Source organism: Hyperolius riggenbachi, chromosome 10, assembly GCF_040937935.1.
Source record: "Hyperolius riggenbachi isolate aHypRig1 chromosome 10, aHypRig1.pri, whole genome shotgun sequence".
In the NCBI taxonomy this organism is placed as follows: domain Eukaryota; kingdom Metazoa; phylum Chordata; class Amphibia; order Anura; family Hyperoliidae; genus Hyperolius; species Hyperolius riggenbachi.
Genome location: NC_090655.1, coordinates 42,451,399 through 42,473,819, shown reverse-complemented (window position 1 = coordinate 42,473,819; position 22,421 = coordinate 42,451,399). Strand labels below are relative to the sequence as shown.

General features: G+C 44.9%; 1 protein-coding gene across 1 annotated transcript in view; it reads left to right on the top strand.

Moving 5' to 3' along the window:
• The window catches only part of LOC137535560 (opsin-VA-like), a 378,568-nt gene that overhangs the window by 111,790 nt on the left and 244,357 nt on the right, over nt 1–22,421 (top strand). The gene's annotated exons all lie outside the window — the stretch shown is intronic.

Below are 22,421 nucleotides of genomic sequence, written 5' to 3'. Positions count from 1 at the left end.
TTTGCCGGCGTTTTTGTTACAGAAGCTGTTCAGTAACAGCTTTACTGTAACAATATATGAAATGTACTATACTGAAATCCGCTGCAGCAATCCGCAAAACGCTAGCAAAACGCCATAGAAAAATTTAAAAAAGCGTTTAAAAATCTGCTAGCATTTTGCGGATCTGCTAGCGGTTTTTGGTGTGCACCAGGCCTAAGAGAGATTTTTAACTTCAGTATTGCCTTTTTGGCTTCCTTCTAAACAGTTTTAGGCCTGGAACCCACTAAAATCCACAAACGCAAAACGCAACCGCTAGCGTTTTGTCTGAGCGGTTTGCAAGCGGATTCATGCGCGTTTTCGGTCGCGTTTTGCAACAGTGTATTTTTTTGCTCAGCGGTTGTGTAGCGTTTTGCGTTTCGCGTTTTTATCCTGATTGGTCCTGTGAATTATTTTTAATTTTGTTACAGTGTGCTGAACCGCAAAACGCTAGCAAAACCGCTCAGTTTAGGTTTTGCTGAGCGTTTCTGCTAGCGTTTCAATACTTTACATTGGGAGCTAACGCTCCCAAAATGCTGCACGTCCTGTGTTTGCATCTCTGGGAAACGCAAACGTTCCTGTGGAAGATGACCCATCCATTAACATCAGCTGAGCGTTTTGGCAAAACGCTAGCGTATCGCAGCGCTGCGAAAATGCTCAAAAAAACGCTCTTGTGGGTTCCAGCCCTAACACAGGAGAATAGAGGTTTAAATTAGCTTTTGCAGCCTGCCAGTTACTCTTTAACCACTTGCCGACCGCGCACTCATACCGCGCGTCGGCAAAGTGGCAGCTGCAGGACCAGCGACGCAGTATTGCGTCGCCAGCTGCAGGCTGATTAATCAGGAAGCAGCCGCTGGCGCGAGCGGCTGCTTCCTGTCAATTCACGGCGGGGGGCTCCGTGAATAGCCTGCGGGCCGCCGATGGCGGCTCGCAGGCTAAATGTAAACACAAGCGGAAATAATCCGCTTTGTTTACATTGTACGGCGCTGCTGCGCAGCAGCGCCGTTAGGCAGATCGGCGATCCCCGGCTAATCAGCGGCCGGGGATCGCCGCCATGTGACAGGGGACGTCCTGTCACTGGCTGCACAGGACGGATAGCGTCCTGTGCAGCCCGGAACACCAGGGGGGCCAGGTAGGAGAGGGAGGGGGGGGGGGGGATTTCGCCGCGGAGGGGGGCTTTGAGGTGCCCCCCCCCCCGCAACACCGGCAGGCAGGAGCGATCAGACCCCCCCAGCACATCATCCCCATAGTGGGGGAAAAAGGGGGGCGATCTGATCGCTCTGGATGCACCCTGATCTGTGCTGGGGGCTGTAGAGCCCACCCAGCACAGATCACAAATAACAGCGCTGGTCCTTAAGGGGGGGTAAAGGGTGGGTCCTCAAGTGGTTAAAACACATGAAAAATGCAACAAAAACGCATGTGTGGCAAAAAAAAACACAAAATGCAAACACACTGAAAACACTAAAAATGCACAAACTTACATGACAAAAAAGACGCGACCTTTCACACACTGCCAAGTGTGTTCCCAGCCTTACTTCACTTGTTCTTTAAAGAGGGACCATCGCAAAAATCTTAAAATACAAATAAGAAGTACATTTCACCTCGATTAAAATGAGCCATAAATTACTTCTCTCCTCTATTGCTGTCACTTACAGTAGGCAGTAGAAATCTGACATTAGCGACAGATTTTAGGCTAGTCCATCTCTCCATAGGGGATTCTCAGCATGGCCTTTATTCTTTATAAAGACATTCCGTGAAAAGGATTGAGGGCTCGTTTCCACTATTGCGGTGCGGAATCGCCTGGATTCCACCGCTGATGAAATCGCATGCGGATGCGATTCCCCATGCGTTTTTTGCCACGAATTTGCATGCAATTTTGCATAGTGAGGGTATATGCGATTTTAACCATGTCACTGCCTGTGTGAATTTACATTCGTACCTATGCGAATTCGCGGCAAAAAACGCATGGGGAAAACGCATGTAATTTCCCTATTAAATACATTGCATGCGATTCGCATGCATTCCACACGCAGGGGAATTCTGCGGCTCTTTTGTGCGTTTTTTCACCGCTGAAAAAAACACACCTCAACAACGCTACAGTGGAAACGGGCCCATCCACTTGCATTACAAGTGCAAATCCGCATGCGTTGGACCCATGCGGATTCGCGATAGTGGAAACGAGCCCTGATACAAAGATGCTGGCCAGCCTCCCTACTCGCTGCACACTATTTTGGCATCTCATTGACCATCCCTACTTGTCAGATCTGACAAGATTAGCTGCATGCTTTTGTTGGTGTTATTCAAACACTACTGCAGCCAAATAGATCAGCAGGGCTGCCGGGCAACTGGTATCGTTTAAAAGGAAATAAATATGTGAGCCTCCATATTCTACTTAGGCAGGGAACACACTAAGCAGAAACGCTAGAAACGCGGCAAAAATGCACATAATGCAAGTCAATGGGCCGCATGTAAAAACACATATACTTGCATTTTGAAATGTGCGTTTTTAAAAAGCTGGTTTTGTTGCATATTTTACAAAAACGCATAAAAAACGCACATAGTGAAAGTCAATGGTGACGCAGAGGTATTGTGTTTTAAGTTTGATAAAGTAATACCGCTTCCTATTGACTTCCTAGTGATTTGCATAAAACGCATCAAAAAAGGCATGCAAAATGCATGCAAAACAATATGCAAATCGCAAAGGCATTAAAGAGGAGCTGTTACAGGGGTCCCCAACCACTGGGCCGCGGCCCACTGCCGGTCTGTTGGCAGTCTCCAGCTGGGCCGCGGCGGGTCTGTCCTCTCGCCCCTCCCCCCCGCGGCCGCCACTCATGTTACCTTATGAGCGGGCGGCCGCTTCCGGATTCCCCCAGGCGCCTCTCTCCTTCATGCAGCATCTCCGATAACAGCAGCGCGTCTTGCAGCTGCTGTAAGGAGGGAAGGAAGCGGGGCAGCGGTTGCCATGGTAGCGGCGTAGCGTATCGCCGCTACAGGAAGCCGCTGCCCCGCCTCCTTCCCTCCTCCACAAGACGCGCTGATGTTATCGGAGATGCTGCATGAAGGAGAGAGGCGCCTGGGGGTATCCGGAAACGGCCGCCCGCTCATAAGGTAACAGGAGCGGCGGCCGCGGGGGCACCACCTACCCATACTAGGGCACTATATTGGGCACTATACTAGCCATGCTGGTCACTATACTAGCTATACTGGGCACTATACTAGCTATACTGGGCACTATACTAGCCATACTGGGCACTATACTAGCTATACTGGGCACTATACTAGCCATACTGGGCACTATACTAGCTATACTGGGCACTATACTAGCCATACTGGGCACTATACTAGCCATGCTGGGCACTATACTAGCCATACTGGGCACTATACTAGCCATACTGGGCACTATACTAGCCATACTGGGCACTATACTAGCCATGCTGGGCACTATACTAGCTATACTGGGCACTATACTAGCCATGCTGGGCACTATACTAGCTATACTGGGAATTTTACTATTTATACTGGGGCACCATCTACCCATATTGGGCACTATACTAGCCATACTGGGGCACTATACTAGCCATACTGGGGCACTATACTAGCCATGCTGGGCACTATACTAGCCATGCTGGGCACTAGAAGCAGCCCCAGAATGCTTTGCAGAATCTGTTATGCGTCCTACCGGCCTCCTTACATAGCTTGGGAATAACAGCCTTGCTGTTCAGCACACATCACAGTGAGGGCTGGTGCACACCGAGCGGCTTTTTCTGCGTTTCTGCAGCCGCTTGCGGCTGCGGATACGCTTAGTCAATGTATCTCAATGGGGGTGTTCACACCAGAGCGGGAGGCGTTTTGCTGAAACGCATACTCCTGGGGTGAGGCATTTTTTGGATTGTGGATCCGTTTCTGCCTCAATGTTAAGTATAGGAAAAACGCAAACCGCTCTGAAAAACGACAGTTTAGAGCTGTTTTGCAGGCGTTTTTGTTACAGAAGCTGTTCAGTAACAGCTTTACTGTAACAATATATGAAATGTACTATACTGAAATCCACTGCAGCAATCCGCAAAACGCTAGCAAAACGCCATAGAAAAATTTAAAAAAGCGTTTAAAAATCTGCTAGCATTTTGCGGATCTGCTAGCGGTTTTTGGTGTGCACCAGGCCTAAGAGAGATTTTTAACTTCAGTATTGCCTTTTTGGCTTCCTTCTAAACAGTTTTAGGCCTGGAACCCACTAAAATCCACAAACGCAAAACGCAACCGCTAGCGTTTTGTCTGAGCGGTTTGCAAGCGGATTCATGCGCGTTTTCGGTCGCGTTTTTGCAACAGTGTATTTTTTTGCTCAGCGGTTGTGTAGCGTTTTGCGTTTCGCGTTTTTATCCTGATTGGTCCTGTGAATTATTTTTAATTTTGTTACAGTGTGCTGAACCGCAAAACGCTAGCAAAACCGCTCAGTTTAGGTTTTGCTGAGCGTTTCTGCTAGCGTTTCAATACTTTACATTGAAGCGCTAACGCTCCCAAAATGCTGCACGTCCTGCGTTTGCATTTCTGGGAAACGCAAACGCTCCTGTGGAAGATGACCCATCCATTAACATCAGCTGAGCGTTTTGGCAAAACGCTAGCGTATCGCAGCGCTGCGAAAATGCTCAAAAAAACGCTCTTGTGGGTTCCAGCCCTAACACAGGAGAATAGAGGTTTAAATTAGCTTTTGCAGCCTGACAGTTACTCTTTAACCACTTGCCGACCGCGCACTCATACCGCGCGTCGGCAAAGTGGCAGCTGCAGGACCAGCGATGCAGTATTGCGTCGCCAGCTGCAGGCTGATTAATCAGGAAGCAGCCGCTCGCGCGAGCGGCTGCTTCCTGTCAATTCACGGCGGGGGGCTCCGTGAATAGCCTGCGGGCCGCCGATGGCGGCTCGCAGGCTAAATGTAAACACAAGCGGAAATAATCCGCTTTGTTTACATTGTACGGCGCTGCTGCGCAGCAGCGCCGTTAGGCAGATCGGCGATCCCCGGCCAATCAGCGGCCGGGGATCGCCGCCATGTGACAGGGGACGTCCTGTCACTGGCTGCACAGAACGGATAGCGTCCTGTGCAGCCCGGAACACCAGGGGGGCCAGGTAGGAGAGGGAGGGGGGGGGATTTCGCCGCGGAGGGGGGCTTTGAGGTGCCCCCCCCCCGCAACACCGGCAGGCAGGAGCGATCAGACCCCCCCAGCACATCATCCCCATAGTGGGGGAAAAAGGGGGGCGATCTGATCGCTCTGGATGCACCCTGATCTGTGCTGGGGGCTGTAGAGCCCACCCAGCACAGATCACAAATAACAGCGCTGGTCCTTAAGGGGGGGTAAAGGGTGGGTCCTCAAGTGGTTAAAACACATGAAAAATGCAACAAAAACGCATGTGTGGCAAAAAAAACACAAAATGCAAACACACTGAAAACACTAAAAATGCACAAACTTACATGACAAAAAGACGCGACCTTTCACACACTGCCAAGTGTGTTCCCAGCCTTACTTCACTTGTTCTTTAAAGAGGGACCATCGCAAAAATCTTAAAATACAAATAAGAAGTACATTTCACCTCGATTAAAATGAGCCATAAATTACTTCTCTCCTCTATTGCTGTCACTTACAGTAGGCAGTAGAAATCTGACATTACCGACAGATTTTAGGCTAGTCCATCTCTCCATAGGGGATTCTCAGCATGGCCTTTATTCTTTATAAAGACATTCCGTGAAAAGGATTGATGCAATTTTGCATAGTGAGGGTATATGCGATTTTAACCATGTCACTGCCTGTGTGAATTTACATTCGTACCTATGCGAATTCGCGGCAAAAAACGCATGGGGAAAACGCATGTAATTTCCCTATTAAATACATTGCATGCGATTCGCATGCATTCCACACGCAGGGGAATTCTGCGGCTCTTTTGTGCGTTTTTTCACCGCTGAAAAAAACACACCTCAACAACGCTACAGTGGAAACGGGCCCATCCACTTGCATTACAAGTGCAAATCCGCATGCGTTGGACCCATGCGGATTCGCGATAGTGGAAACGAGCCCTGATACAAAGATGCTGGCCAGCCTCCCTACTCGCTGCACACTATTTTGGCAGTTGGATGGAGCAACTGCCATTCACTAAGTGTTTTTAAAATAAAGAAAAACCTGAGAACTCCCCATGAGAAGATGGGCTAGTCCAAAATCTGTTGGTAATGTCAGATTCCTACTACTTACTGTAAGTGACAGCAACATAGGAGAAAAGTAATTTATCGCTCATTTTACTCAGGGAGAAATGTACTTTTTATTTGTATGTGTTATACATTTTAAGATTTTCGTGAACGTTCCTCTTTAAGTATTAAGTTGTTATTTGGGAAGACATTTCTGTGCATGTCTATTTTTGTCACAACCTCTGAAGTGCACAAGTTTTACATTTCTAATTTTCTAAATTTATTTTTTAACAAAATATACCATGAAACTTCACATAATCGCGACACTGCTATGGTGGATGCTTGAACTGCACTTCAGAGTTAAGTTGAAATAATGTTCTTAAAAGTTTTATGAAACATTAATTGCCATCATTAAATGAAGATTAAAAGGACTTGCAGTTCTGTAAGAAATACTTCATTAAATGCTCACGTTCTCCCAGGTTATAGTGTAAAACAGCACATGATAGCTGAATGCTGATCATTGATTACGCAGTTGATTCCCTGAACACTGATTTGTTTGAAGACAGAAATAGCAGTAGACCCTTTTGGGATACAGATTATTAATGTTTGTTAATGGCCATGTTTATGAAAAAACAAATTCTTGCTGCAGCAGTAGACCCTGTTGGGATACCGACTTACTAATGTTTGTTAATGGGCATGTTTATGAAAAGGCAATTTATCTGTGCAGTCATGGCCTAGGGGTACCTGCAAAATTAAATAACATCATTCATTTGTAACAATTTGCATTTGTAAAGCTAGGTAGAAACACTAGATCTACCAGGTGTACTTGAACATGGAATCTTTATAACATACGTATATCTGTGTGGCAGAGGTATTGTGAAGGTGTGGTGGGTGTGTGGCAAAGGCATGTCTTTTGCTGTAATATTTTAACACTAGGGCCCATATGCAATTTACTTTTTTTCCTGAGTTTTCACCTAGGTGATATTTTTACAGATTGGGGTCAGTTCATAAAAGGTTGTGCGGTAAAAAAATCTGGTTGGGAAAATACCACATTTTAGACTTTTGTGTGCTAGTTCATGAAAAACAGGTGCTGTAGAACTGCGGTAAATTACTGAAGCCCATTGACAAAAAAGTTTTGCGGTAACAGCTCGTTACAAGCTGTTCCATGCAGTGCGGGCATTGCGAGGCATCCCGACATCCCTTCAGATATACTTGTTTTGTTATACTGCCTCTGCTTGCTCTGAATGTGCTCTATGGCCTAGTGCACACCAAAAACCGCTAGCAGATCCGCAAAATGCTAGCAGATTTTGAAACGCTTTTTCTTCTTTTTCTGCAGCTTTTCAGCTAGCGTTTTGCGGTTTTGTGTAGCGGTTTTGGTATAGTAGATTTCATGTATTGTTACAGTAAAGCTGTTACTGAACAGCTACTGTAACAAAAAACGCCTGGCAAACCGCTCTGAAGTGCCGTTTTTCAGAGCGGTTTGCGGTTTTCCTATACTTAACATTGAGGCAGAAACGCCTCCGCAATCCAAAATCTGCAGCAGCCCGGGAGTATGCGTTTCTGCAAAACGCCTCCCGCTCTGGTGTGCACCAGCCCATTGAAATACATTACCCTAGCGGATCCGCACCCGCAAGCGGATCGCAAACCGCAGCGGAAACGCTCCGGTGTGCACTAAGCCTGAATCAGTCTATTAGTCTTTCTTAAAGAGGAACTGTAACGGCAAAACGTCCCCTGCGTCCCTCGGGGGTCTCGCTGCAGCCCTCCGTACAGCCGTGACGTAATATGTACCTTCCTGGCTCCTGCGCAGGCGCTCTGACGGCTGTCGGCTCCGAAGTAGGCGGAAATACCCGATCGCCGTCGGGTCCGCTCTACTGCGCAGGCGCAAGTCTCCGGCGCCTGCGCAGTAGAGCGGACCCGACGGAGATCAGGTATTTCCGTCTATTTCCGAGCCGAATGCAGCCACAGCGCCCCCGCTGGAGCCAGCAAATGTAAATATTGAAATTACAGTCGGGCCTGTCGCCGGCTGTTCAGAGGGCTGCAGCGAGACCCCCGTGGGACGCAGGACGGCGTGGGAAGCCTCATTAGGATCCGGAGGCTTCCCCCACCCGAGGTGAGTACCCCCCAGGGGATCTTTTTAAAGTTACAGAGTCTCTTTAAAGCGGAACTGTAGAGAGAAAATAAACACATTGGGTATCATTTATAAAGGTGTTGTCGGTAATGAGACTCATGCTACGTACACACATGCGACAACGATCGTTCGTTATGAACGACGAACTAACTTTTAATTGAAGAAAGAACGACCTAAGTAAAGTTAGTTGTAAAAGTTGTGTAACGATCTGATCGTTAAAACGAACGTTACAACAAATAAAGCAACGATTGCGCTTGCGCATAAAAATGAAAAGTTCCATGGAGAAATAGTGAAATGCGCATGTCAAGCCTAGTACGAACGATCGTTTCCAACGATGTACTACTTTTGCAAACGATTGTCGTTGGGAAAAATCCGCCAAGCTAGATCATTCGTTTTGAAAGATCTAGCTCGTCCGTCGTTAGACTTCATGGTCGTTGGCTGCTTTTTTTTCAAACGATCGTCGTTTGAAATTATCGGGGAACGATCGTTTCAAACGACTATAGTCGCATGTGTGTACGCACCTTTAGTGCGGAAAAACACCACTGCCGGTATTTTAGACTTCTGTGTTGGCATTCATAGAAAAGGATACAGCTGCGATAGGAGTGCGGAGATTCCCCGAACTAGGTTGGCGGCAGGCAGGCGGTAGGCTTGCGGAAACAGGAGAAGCTGCGGAGTTGATACATTTCTCCGTGTACCGCTCTACTGCAGCTGCCTGGGAGGTCTGTGTCTCCATTAACTTAACATTGTTATCGCCACATCAGAGGGGGCGGTATTCCCCGTTCTCATACCGCTTGCGGTAATCTTTATGAATTGACAGTTTGTTACATTTTTTATGATAATCACCGCACAAGGCGGTGATTTATCGCTCTGCTCGGAAATGTCAGCTTTGCATGTGGAAAGAGCCTTTATGAATGGAGATTTTGCGAAGAGGTTGGTAAAGTGAGCTGTTTTCAGCATTTCCGCATGCAGAAATGCTTTATGAATAATAGCCATTGTTTCACTTACCTGGGGCTTCCCCAAGCCCCCAGTAGCCGTCCTGTCCCGCGCCGTTCTCCCGCCACCAGCTACTTTCGGTTTCGCTGCCGGGCCACTGCGCCTACACGGCTCTGGCCACGCGTATCCTTTCTTCGAGTTCCCCGCTATTGCAGAGGGGAACGTGAAGAAAGGATACGCTTGGCAGGGCTGCGCTGGCATCGACTTACAAGTCAAGGTACGGGATGCAGTGGCGATGGGAGAACGGAGGCTTGGGCAGGACCGGCGCGGGACAGGACAGCTGCTAGGGGATTGGGGAAGCCCCAGGTAAGTGAAACAATGTGTTTTATTTTCTCTCTACAGTTCCGTTTTAATATTCTATTTATTTGCTAACTTCCAAGAAACTTTACACATGTCCTGTTTTGCTGACATTTACTGACATGTGTTGAGGTATTTACTGCACAAGTTGGTAATTTACCTCACTGCTCAGTAATTTCAGGTTTTCATGCGGTAACAACCTTTATGAACTGACATTTTCCTAAGTGATCAGTAATGTCAGCTATCTTCTGCATTACCGAATGCGGTAATGCTTTATGAATCGAGGCCTTTGTCATCAATATAAGGTGCCTGGCTCTTCTACTGACCACACATGCTATTGCTCCATTGTTATTGCCTGATGAAGCGGGATCAAACCTGCGAAACGCGTTGCATATTTGGAGTTCATAAATAAAATATATTGACTGTCTTTGCTACAGTCGTTGTGTGTCTACTTGGAGGAGGTAAGTCCACCACTACCTCCTCTATTTACCAATAATTTGTTTTTTTAAGCTCATTTAGCTTCCTTTTATCCTTTTGGCGCCTCTGTTCTCCTGCATAATATTGAGTCCACCCTGGGTGGAGGGTTGAACCCCCTTTTTCTCATCTACAGAGAGCGACTTCTTATTCCTGAGTGGGGTCAGGAAAATCTCCCCACCTGCCTTTACAGTAGTTGCCTAATGGTAACCCTGGTTTGTGAGTATTAATGTTTACTCTATCTAGTAACCATTTACCAGTACATATTACACTATTGGGACTCTTGGTGTTCCTTGTTTTTTTAGTTGGAAAGTTATTTTAAATAGAAAATGAAAATGTATCTCATATGAGAAAACTTGGGAGAAAAATGTTATTGCATATGGGCCTAGGAGGCAAAGCTCTTTTTTTACATTTGAAAGTTAGGACATATGCAGTATGGAGGTTCTCACAGCTGTGGCTTGTTTTTAGGACTCCAGCAATCCGGGAAATCACTGTGTCCCAACTCTGCTAGTACTCCTAAATTGTATACACATCACTCAAGAAGCCTTGTGGCTCTTTAGTGGTGTTATTTATTTATTTTCTTTATAAAGGGTGCTGAGAGGTTAGAGGATATTGTATTTGCTGCAGTTATGTTTGAGACCAAGTTCCTTTTATGAAACCCATGGTGTAGGCTTTAATTAAAATGTTAACTAAGCATAGATTCAGGGCCACCCCATTGCCGCTGTAAACAGAGCAGGATTATCCACCAGGCAACCGAGGCAAGTGCTTGGGGCATAGTGGGTGCCAACCTGCCACCTTCTTTGACTCTTCTCCACTTCAGCTTGCCAAAAAGGACCACAAGAGGACCCAAAATCTACTAACGTGCCTAGGGCCCTATTACATCTTAATCCATCGCTAACTGGAATCCACTCCTTCTCTCTTCTTTCTCTGCACAGTCAGCTGTCATCCATTTTTGCATAAATACCTCAAAGCAACCAAATGCTTCCAGTTATGTTTTTATGAAATGGGGATAATCATTTGCTTCTTTTAGTTTAGTGAACCACTGCTGATTATGGAAAAGTCTCTGACTGAGACACTTTAAAGAGAACCAGAGATGAGGCACCCTCATGTATTTTACCATTTATATCAATGGGAACATGACAGTAAACACCTACTCTGCTCTTTCATTCTTAACTGCTCAGTGTGCCTGTTATCAACTCTGATAAGAATCCCCGACTGAGCGTTCAGTCTAGTTTTCCCCCGGAATGATTAGCTGAGTCAGTCTTCTGTGATGTCTTTTCAAGCCTAAGTCTGCCCCCTTGTGGCTCTACTTTGCTGCTGGCTTTTCTTTCCTGCTATGTATCCTCATAGCAGGAAAACAGAGCCAGGAGGGGTCGGGCTTGGGCTTGAAAAGACATTACAGAAGACTGACTCAGCTATAATCATTCCGGGGCAAAGCTAGACTGAATGCTCAGTCTGGGATTCTTATCAGAGCTGATAACAGGGAGACTGAGCAGTGAAGAATGAAACAAAGAGCAGAGTAGGGGTTTACTGTCATGTTCCCATTAATATATATGGTAAAATACATGAGGGTGCTTCGTCTCTGGTTCTCTTTATGCTCATAGCAGATATTGCAGTGTAGCAGTGGTGCCTACGAGTATACCTGAGTATATTTGGAGTGCCACATGGTCACGTGATCTCGTTTCATCAGGTGGCTTGGGGCTATACAGGAATTGATAGCAGAAGTCCTCTACTATCTTTCCTGTCTTCCAACTCTGCCCTCTAGTAGGGGATAGACAGTACTACACTGTCTCCTACTCTGCCTAGTACATATTTCTGCACAATCATTGTACTGTAGATTAAGCCAATTTAATTATTAGAATACCCCACTTGACTGTGCAATATTGCAGCCAATTTTTTCAGTTTTTGTGTCGCATTGCATTTGCATTCTAATTTTTCCAGTGCGATTTATCTTTTTTTTCATCCAATTTTGTAATTGTGGCAAAGGCAAACAATTGTATTAGTAATGAACTGTGTGTGGGAAAAAAAAGCCAAAAAGTTAGTTTTCTTTTTATTTTATTTTTAACGCAGAAGAAATGCAAAAACAGAAATGCGAACAAACATAAAAAAAAGTGCTGAATCAAAAGTGTCTCATTCATTTTCAGTATATGTGTGGCAGTGGTGGTTTCACAGAATGTGGCAAAAAGCGCAAGAGATTTTATCTACTGAGTGACCTGCCTAATTTTGTTACTTGGTACCAAGGAAAAATCAGAAATAATAGTAATAGAATTTTCTACTGTATAACAGAAATAATAATAGAATTTTCTTACATTAATTGGCCTGGAGCTCTTGCAAACAACTAGTTAAAGGAATGTTTAAGTGAGGAAAAAAATGATTTTAACTTACCTGGGGCTTCTTGCAGCCCCCTGGGGTCCACGTGTGCCCACGAGCAGCCCCCTGGGGTCCTCATGTGCCCACGACGTCTTCCTGGTTCCCCCCGGCAAGCAGCAGCGACCCCCTTAAAGCCGGCCAGTCGCCGGCTACTACGCAAGCACGGCCCCAAGCCATGTGCACCATGATCGTGCTCCCACTGTCGAGAGCATTCTGCGTATGCGCACTATGTGGAAATCGCTACTTTGGTCAGGGTGTGCACAGCTCGCGGCAGTGCATGCGCAGTAGCTGGGGACTCGCGGCGGCAGGCCAGATTTGCGAGGGTCACTGCTGCTTAACCGGGGGGGGGGGGGGGGGGGGGGGAACCAGGAAGACATAATGGGCACACAAGGACTCCAGGGGTCTTCAAAAAGCCCCAGGTAAGTTACAATCATTTTTTCCCCCTCACTTAAATAATCCTTTAAATTGGCAGTTAAATGGTTAAAAGGTAACCAGATTCATTATTAAGAATGACAGTACCCTGGAGGATATCACTATTACAGACATGGCTGACATTAATTAGGTGGAGTGAGGAGGAAAGAAGTGAAGTGAGGAGTAAAATGAAGTTCTCTCTGGCTAACCTGTTGATTTTCAGTACCATTATTTCTATTACCAGTCACTGCATGTGACACTTCAGACTTCCTGGCTTGTTAGAGGAACTATAGTGACTATAACGCAAAGAATAACATTTCTTATTCTTTTACAATATTTATTCGTAAGTTATTTAGTCAGTGTTTGCTCATCGTAAGATCTTTCCTCTCCCAGATTTATATTTTAAAATTTATCACAGGTGGTGACATCTTAAGTTTTGCCAGGTCATCTGTACAGAATGTTGGTTTTCTGAGAGTTTTATGCACAGAGGGAGATGCTGCTTGCTTGGCAGATGGAAACAGACGTTATTTCCCACGATGCAACAAGGTTCACAGACTGCAAACTGTCAAGACCATGGCTCTGACATCACACTGTGGGAGAAGTTTCATCGCAATTTTAGCCACAAAGATCCCCCCTGATGATCTATTCAAGAAAAGTTAAAGGGAACCTAAACTTTAGAAGGATATGGATTTTTCCTTATAAAATAATACCAGTTGCCTGACTCTCCTGCTGATCCTGTGTCTCTAATACTTTCAGTCACAGCCCCTCAACAAGCATGCAGATCAGGTGCTCTGACTGAAGTCAGACTGGATTAGCTGCATGCTTGTTTCAGGTGTGTGATTCAGCCACTACTGCAGCCAAAGAGATCGGAACTGCCAGGCAACTGGTATTGTTTGAAAGGAAACGGCCATATCCTTCTCGGTTTTGGTTCCCTTTAAAGATGACTTGTTTTTTGTGCAGTTTTTTTGGTGCATGTCAATACAGTTAATTTTCATAAAAAAACCTCTAAGGGCTAGAACCCACTAGAGCGATTTTGTGAGCGTTTAGGGAGGTTTGCAAAACGCTAGCGATTTCCCTAAACGCTCAGCTAATGTTAATGGATGGGCCAAATTCCACTGGAGCGGTTGCGATTACCAAAATTGCAAACGCAGGACATGCAGCATTTTCCGCGTTCAGCATTAGCATTTCTGCAATGTAAAGTATATAAAGGCTGGCGTAATCACTCATCAAAACGTACACAGAGCGATTTTGCTAGCGTTTTTAAATAACTGCACACTGTAAAAAAATAAAAATTAATTGAAAGGAAAATCAGAATTAAAAATGCTAATCGCTACACAATCGCTGGCAAAACGCTTACACTTTTTAAAATCGCTACCAAAATCGACAGAAAATGCTCATTAACCTCTTTGCCATGCCAATTATGTTGTCAAGGGGGCGGCGCATCACTTTTTAAATTTTTTTTTTTTAAATTCATGTAGCTAGCCTAGCGCCAGCTACATGATAGCCGCTGACAAGCGGCATCCCCCTACCTACTCCGATTGCCACAGGCGATCTTTGCAAGCAGGAAATCCCGTTCAGAACGGGATTTTCTGCTCGGCTTCCCCCATCGCCATGGCGACGATCATTGACGTCGGTGCGTCAGAGGGAATCCTGATCGGTCAGGCTGCGCAAGGGGTCTGGAGAGGGCGGCGCGGCGTGGCGGGTAGCGGCGAGCGGCGGCTATCGAGATATGCACGCAGCTAGCAAAGTGCTAACTGCGTGCAAAAAAAAAAAACAATTTTGAAAATCGGCCCAGCGGGGCTTGAGAAATCCTCCTGCGCAGGTTACCCCGAGCTGAGCTCGGGATAACCGGCAAGGAGGTTAAAAGCGATTGCGATTAGCGATAGCGTTTTGTAGTGGGTTCCAGGCCTCACTTCAAAATTTCACGCAATTTTTTTGTGTTGCCATTCACTTGCATTAAATGCAAATCTCACAAGAAGAAAGAGAAAAGCAGACCTGCCACACAATTTTAAAATGCAGAAAAGAATTAAATGCCATTGAAATACATTAGACATGCAAGAGACGTAATTTCGCATAAACTGCAAGTGAATTCAAATAAGTGTGAATGGCCCCTTAAAGTGAACCTCCAGACTAAAAATCGACTCGGCAGCACTGAAAAGGCTTGGTGTTTCTTTAACAGTTTCACAGCATCAGAACTTTGTTTCTCTTATATAAGCCTCATTTTTATCTGCACAGAAAAAATCTTCCCAGGCAGTTTTCCCCTCATGCTGTGCAAAGCATGATGGGATTTCTGATGTTGTTCTCGTTCTGCTGTTTTGGTGTAATTTTTTTTTTTTACATTTTGAATTTGACATTTGAAGCCTAGTGTGTGCAGCTGTGGGGGGCGGGGGGGGGGGGGGGGGAGGGGGTGATCAGGACACTGGACAGTTGGAAATGTGTCTCATGCTCCCTGTCGCCTCCTTTCAACCAAAAAGATGGCTGCCCCCATGACAAAGATGGCAGCCCCCATGAATCACAAACATCTTCCTGTTCTTTTAAAACAGGGTGGTTTAAAGATTATATTACCTATCTATTTTAATTAACATAACTAATGTAACTTAATAGACAGTATGTTTGTTTAGGCTGAAGTTCCCCTTTACTAAATACTACATTTTATCATTTTTAGAATATATACATGGGTCTTGGAGCATTACTATTTACCTCATAGGTTTACATCATACTCCTTATCATTACAAGCTGAACTGAAAATTAAAAGTCAAAAGAAACATACACAGGTCATATTTGCCTCCCGTGTAGTCTACTCATCAATCTCTTTCTCCTCTCCAGCTTCCTGTTTCTCCACTGTGATCAGTGGAATTCTCCATCCTCCATTTTGAATATGGCCTAATACAGCTTCTGAATCAGCACACTGTTCAACTGTAATATTGCCCACTTGAGCCATAGGGAAACATGGACATTACCTTGCTCATCAGTTGTCTTTTTAGTTATAACTGACAGAAACTGATATATAACTGACAGAAACTGATATATTTCAGTTCTGACAAAATCTATTCAGAACTGGAGGAAATTGTTGTAATAAGAGAATGGTGGGCTTCTGAGAGGAACTAACAGTGAGGTAAGTATGTAATATTCATTTGCAGGTACAGTACATCATGTGTTTATTTGGGGCACTATGGCAAAAGTTATGTTTTCTGTTACATTATCCCCACATCAGTTATTTCATATTCAGCATACATTTCACCATAGATCTTGTGTTAAAAAAAATAGCTCCTAACATCAATTCTGCTGTGCGACACAGCTGATCTGCATCATTACATCAGCTCTTGCGACCGACGGATGCTCTCTGCTAAACTGCTAGCAGGTACTTTAAACAGCTGATTTGTAATGTGACTCTCGCTCACACACTACAGAGCCCTGCTATTGTTTTCACATGTAACTAGCTAAGTAAATAAATAAATAAACAGGCTGCTAATTAGTTACTTACTTAGCAGCCTGTTTATTTACTTAGCTAGTTACATATGAAAAGCAACAGCACAATGTGTGGTGTGTGAGTGAGCCTCATGATAAATTAACTGTTTAGATTGTCTGCTAGCAGTTTAGCAGAGAGAAGTTCATCACAAGAGCTGATGTAATGACGTAGTTCAGCAGTGCAGGGGAGTAGAGGGGTGTTAGGAGCTATTTTTTTTTTACATAAGGTCTATGATGAAATTTATAATAACTGATGTTGGGAATAATGGAACAGCATAATTTTCGCCATAGTGCCCCTTTAAAGATTTTTACTCGGTTCCAGATCACTTTAAAGTCTTGTAATTGTGGTCTTTTCTGTATTTTTAAGACTTATATGCACTGTGAGTTTACAACTAGCTGACAAAGAACTGGAAGCTTCTACCCTGGATCTGCCTTTGGCTAGAATTGTCAGTAAACATTAAAATTAATGTAGCAGCTTGATGATATGAATGTTTCATATTTTGTGCATCAAATCTTGCTGTTACCTGGTAGTTCATATTATGGTGGGAGCACGGTTTTTCAGGGTTAAAGAGGAACTCCAAAAATAACATAATGAACAAGTGAAAATAACATAATGAACAAAAGTGCTTAATTTTTACAATAATTATGTATAAATGATTTAGTCAGTGTTTGCCCATTGTAACATCTTTCCTCTCCCTGATTTACATTCTGATATCTATCACATGGTGACATTTTACTGCTGGCAGGTGATGTCAGTGGAAGTAGCTGCTGCTTGCTTTTTTTGGCAGTTGGAAACACCTGTTACTTCCCACAGCGCAACAAGGCTCCCACAGTGTGATGTCAGCACTCTGGTCCTGACGCCACCCTGTGGGAGGGGTTTCACCACAATATCAGCCATACAGAGCCCCCTGATGATCTGCTTGAGAAAAGGAAAAGATTTCTCATGGGAAAGGGGGTATCAGCTACTGATTGGGATGAAGTTCAATCCTTGGTTACGGTTTCTCTTTAAAGAGAATCTGTACTGTAAAATTCTTACAATAAAAAGCATACCATTCTATTCTTTATGTTCTCCGGGGCCCCTCTGTGCTGTTTCTGCCACTCCCTGCTGCAATCCTGGCTTGTAATTGCCAGTTTTATGCAGTGTTTACAAACAAAAGACATAGCAAGTGATAGGCTGAGAGTAGCTCAGTGTGTGAGTCATACAGAGTGTGCAGGGGGCCTGAACAGGGTGTGTATAGCTTCTATCCAATCACAAGCAGCACAACACGTTCCAGCCTGACTGCCTGAGCCCGACAGACCCCACAGAGGAGAGAAGATTAGATCATATAACAGAGATAACACAGCCACTGTGCAACTAGGAAAGGCTGCAGTAAGACAGAGCACATTAGAACAGCTATAGGAACTTATAAGATAGAAGAAATAAGGCTCAAAATTTTGTTACAGAGTCTCTTTAAGCTCTTACTACCACTGGTCACTACCTGGATGAAGCTTATATGTTCCTCCTGTGCTTCCTTAGTTATCTTTCTAGTGCGTTTGCTTTCTTAACAACAACATTTTGGTGGACTAGTATCTTCTGACCTTATGGTTTCTGCAATGATAGTTTTTTGTTTTTTTTATAAAGCCAAGCTTCGTTGCAGAAAAGGGTAATTGAAATCACTTACATGAGTATCCAAACACACACTTGTATGCATCTTCATGCCCTTGAAAGTTATGAAATATGTGTCACAATTTTGCTTCATAAAAAGGTGTATGTATAAGAACACATGAAATGCGTGAAAAAAAAAAAATCTGCACAAATATACTAGAAATCTGAGATAAGCTTTATAAACGACCCCTTTTACCAGTGAACAAAGTATCCCCATTAATCTGGATTGTGGTGCAATATATAAAGCCTAGTACTAACGCTAAACTGTTTTTGGCTAAGGTGGCCAGATGAGGCAGTGTCAGTGATGAATCTAGAGCTAGTTCAGGTTTTCCCGGAGGTTGCTTAATGATCCAGTGTGCCACAATGCCAAATCTTTAACCCTATCGGGACTGGCCGGCTAGCCCCCCTTCAGGAACAGGCATTTTTGCAGAAGGGCCGGGGGGGGGGGGGGGTGTTTGGGGGGTCAGGCAGCCGGATCCCTGCAGGGTCTGGCTGGGCAGTGTCCCCCCACGGTGGCCAGGTGTCCCCCCTATGTGCAGCAGCCTTCACTCACCTTCCAGGCTCCAGCGACGAGCCGCAGCGGATCCCTCCGCTCCGGCCGGCATTTCAGCTCCTACTGCCCCTTAGTTCCGGGTCACGGCTTGATGGCGTCATCAAGCCGGGACCCGGTGCTGACGTCAGAAGGAGCAGAGATGCTGGTAAGAGCAGAGGGGGCGCCGATCGTCGCGGGAACAGCAGGAAGGTGAGTGGATCCTCTTCTTTCCCCCTACCGCCGCTGTCAAATTGATCACTACGATCCGACGGTGATCGTAGTAATCACGTGATCAGCAGCCATCGTGATGGCTGCTGATCACTGAGGGGAGATGCCAGCTGTCATATGACAGCTTAATCTCCCCTCTCCGGAGCGCACGATCGCGTCGGGACGGTTCATTAGCGCGGACGTTGTATCAACGTCCGGTCAGAACGGTAGCAGCACCTGCTGGACGTTGATTCAACGTACCTGGTCTTAAAAGGTTAAAGAGGAACTATAGTGTAAATAACATTGAATACATTTGCTTATGTTTTTACAGTGATCAGTTATTATTTTGTCAGCGTTTGCTCCTTGTAAAAATGTTCCTGTACCTGATGTAAATTCTGAAATTTATCGCAGGTGTTGACCTCTTCTGTCAGGTGATCTGTACGGAATCTCTGTTTACTGAGAGTTCTATGCACAGAGGGAGATACTTGGCAGTTGAAAATAACCATTATTTTCCACTAGGCAACAAGGTTCACAGACAGAAAACTGTTAAGGTGGCCATATATCTAGCGATTTGGCTGTACGATTCACCATTCGATTTGATCTGTTATAGAATCGAGAGAGAATTGAATGTGTTTCAGAATTCCCAATCGATGAAAAGTGTCTGATTTCGTGTCGAATTGACCAGTTTATTCGATCGAGCAGGATGCAAGATATCGGTCGATCGCACAGGAATCGGCTGCTGTTCACATATCATTCGATCGACTCTGAATCACTTTTGCACTCAGAGCCTGGAGACACAACATTGGTCAGATCGAATGTGAATCGCATAGGATATCATTTGTAGTGTGTGGGTCACTAGTTGATCGACATTCGATCAACCATACTGCAGTCAATTCCTTAATAAGGTCGATCGCTTTGTTGATTTAATCAGAATCGCTAGATGTATGGCTAACACGTCCCTTATGATCTATTTGAGCAAAGATAAAGATTGGAAAGGGGTTATCAGCTACTGATTAGGATGAAATTTAATCCTGAGTTAAAGAGAATCTGTACTCTAAAATTCTTACAATAAAAAGCATACCATTCTATTCATGATGTTCTCCAGGGGCCCTCTGTGCTGTTTCTGCCACTCCCTGCTGCAATCCTGGCTTGTAATTGCCAGCTTTAGGCAGTGTTTACAAACAAAAGACATGGCTTGTGATAGGCTGAGAGTAGCTCAGTGTGTGAGTCATACAGAGCTTGGAGGGGGCCTGGAGAGGGTGTGTATAGCTTCTATCCTATCACAAGCAGAGATGCACATTCCAGCCTGAGTGCCTGAGCCCGACAAAGATGACAGAGGAGAGAAGATTAGATCAAATAACAGAGATAATACAGCCACTGTGCAACTAGGAAAGGCTGCAGTAAGACAGACCACATTAGAACATGTATAGGAACTTATAGGATACAAGAAATAAGGCTGAAAATTTTGTTACAGAGTCTCTTTAAAGTTCCTCTTTAAAGGGAATATCTGAGCAAGGGAGAAAAATTACATTTACTTACCCGGGGCTTCCTCCAGTCCCTTGCAACAGACATGTTCCTCGCAGCAGTTCAGCCGCCAGCCTGGGGTGCCCACCGGTGCAGAGGCCAGCTCAGTACACTCCACACCACGTGCAAGTGATTGACAGTGGCGCTCGCACAGGTGCAATAAAGGATGACTTCGTGAGGTCGGCCTCTGCACCGGCGGGGACCCTGGGCCAGCGGCTGGGAGCGGAGCTGCTGCGAGGGACATGTCTTCTGCAAGGGGCTGGAGGAAGCCCCGGGTACGTAGATATCATTTTTTTCCCTGCTCGGACCTTCCCTTTAAGCAACAATCGGCAGCTGAGCCCATTGTTTCCTACGATTACTCTACACGAGGAAACGTCTGTTGTTCCTTTTCTCCCTCCATAGAGGCTTGCTTGGCTTTTGCTTAAAGAGAATCTGTACTCTAAAATTCTTACAATAAAAAGCATACCATTCTATTCATTATGTTCTCCTGGGCCCTCTGTGCTGTTTCTGCCACTCCCTGCTGCAATCCTGGCTTGTAATTGCCATTTTTATGCAGTGTTTACAAACAAGACATAGCAAGTGATAGGCTGAGAGGAGCTCAGTGTGTGAGTCATACAGAGTGTGCAGGGGGCCTGGAGAGGGTGTGTATAGCTTCTATCCCATCACAAGCAGCACAGCACATTCCAGCTTGACTGCCTCAACCCGACAGAGCCGACAGAGGAGAGAAGATTAGATCATATAACAGAGATAATACAGCCACTGTGCAACTAGGAAAGGCTGCAGTAAGACAGAGCACATTAGAACAGGTATAGGAACTTATAGGATAGAAGAAATAAGGATGAACATTTTGTTACAGAGTCTCTTTAACAGAGCTTCTGTACACCATTGGGATACCACAGGGTCATGCACACCTTTAGGGCCCTTTTCCACTAGCAGTCGCTAGCGTTCGCGCTGAACGCTAGCGATTGCTGAATCGCAATTCCGCCGTTTTCCCGACGTTTGCGGCCGCGATTTTGCTATGCTATGCACTGCATAGCAAAATCACGGCAAAAGTCGCTCCGCGGCGCGATCGCGATCAAGTAAAAAATGAATCGCGGTAGTGGAAATGACCTACCGCGATTCCTATGTTAAAAAGCAAACCGTAGCGATTGTAAAATCGCTAGCGGTTTGCGGTTTTGCGATTCAGCTAGCGCAAACGCGCTAGTGGAAAAGGGCCCTTAGTGCAGATACCTGTGCCGTTCATGTTTATAGCTGTATATTAATATATAGAATCTACTTACTTTGTGGCGAGTACTAGATAGCCTGATCATTTTTATTTTTAAACCCTGTGGAAACTCAGTACATATAATTTGATTCAGAAATATTGAATGTTGACAAATATTAAAATTTTCCTCTAGGCCATATCATTTGTTTAGTAGAAAAAAATTAGTTCTGGCACCACACTGGGTGCACAAATTTGTAAAGAACCCCCGAAAAAGTGATTTGCACATTAAGGAGGCCTGTTTGTTTGAAGCACTGGTAATTGCAATCTTACAATGAGTATTGGCAAAAGAATTAATGGTCACAGCAGTGGGAGATACATTGGATTTTCCCATCAGGGCATTGGAAGATAAGAGACCACCAAGGGAAGCGACACTAATATAGCTTCACACAGCGGAGAAGGAAAACCAGATGGATTTAGTAGTTGGAAAAAAATATATAAAGTAATCACATTTTAAAGCCGCTTTGAAGCCAAATATAGTTTTACCTTTCAATTTTGAATGCCGTCCTGTATTGTAAAAATAACTATCTTACCCCCCCATGCTCGGTTCAGCTTGTGGAACATAGTAGTTTGATAACGTCTTAATATTACCTATCCCTTCAAGTGGGATGAAACTCCATATTACTATAACTGAAACACTCAAAATAAATCATCCAATAAGAAATGATTTCTTTAGCTTACCTATCCGGTTGTTTTTGTCAGATTTAAAGGGACTCCGAGCAGTGCAGAAACTGTGGAAAGATGCATATCATTTTAAAGCTCTCTTTCTCCTCTTTCCAATGATATATAAACCGCCGCCCTACGCCTTTTAGTTTTTGCTATTTTCGCGATTGAAATTGCCGCGGCCGTGATTTCAATCGCTAAAATAGAGAAAACTAAAAGGCGTATGGCGACGATTTAGGTGTCGCCAGAAAGAGGAGAAAGAGAGCTTTA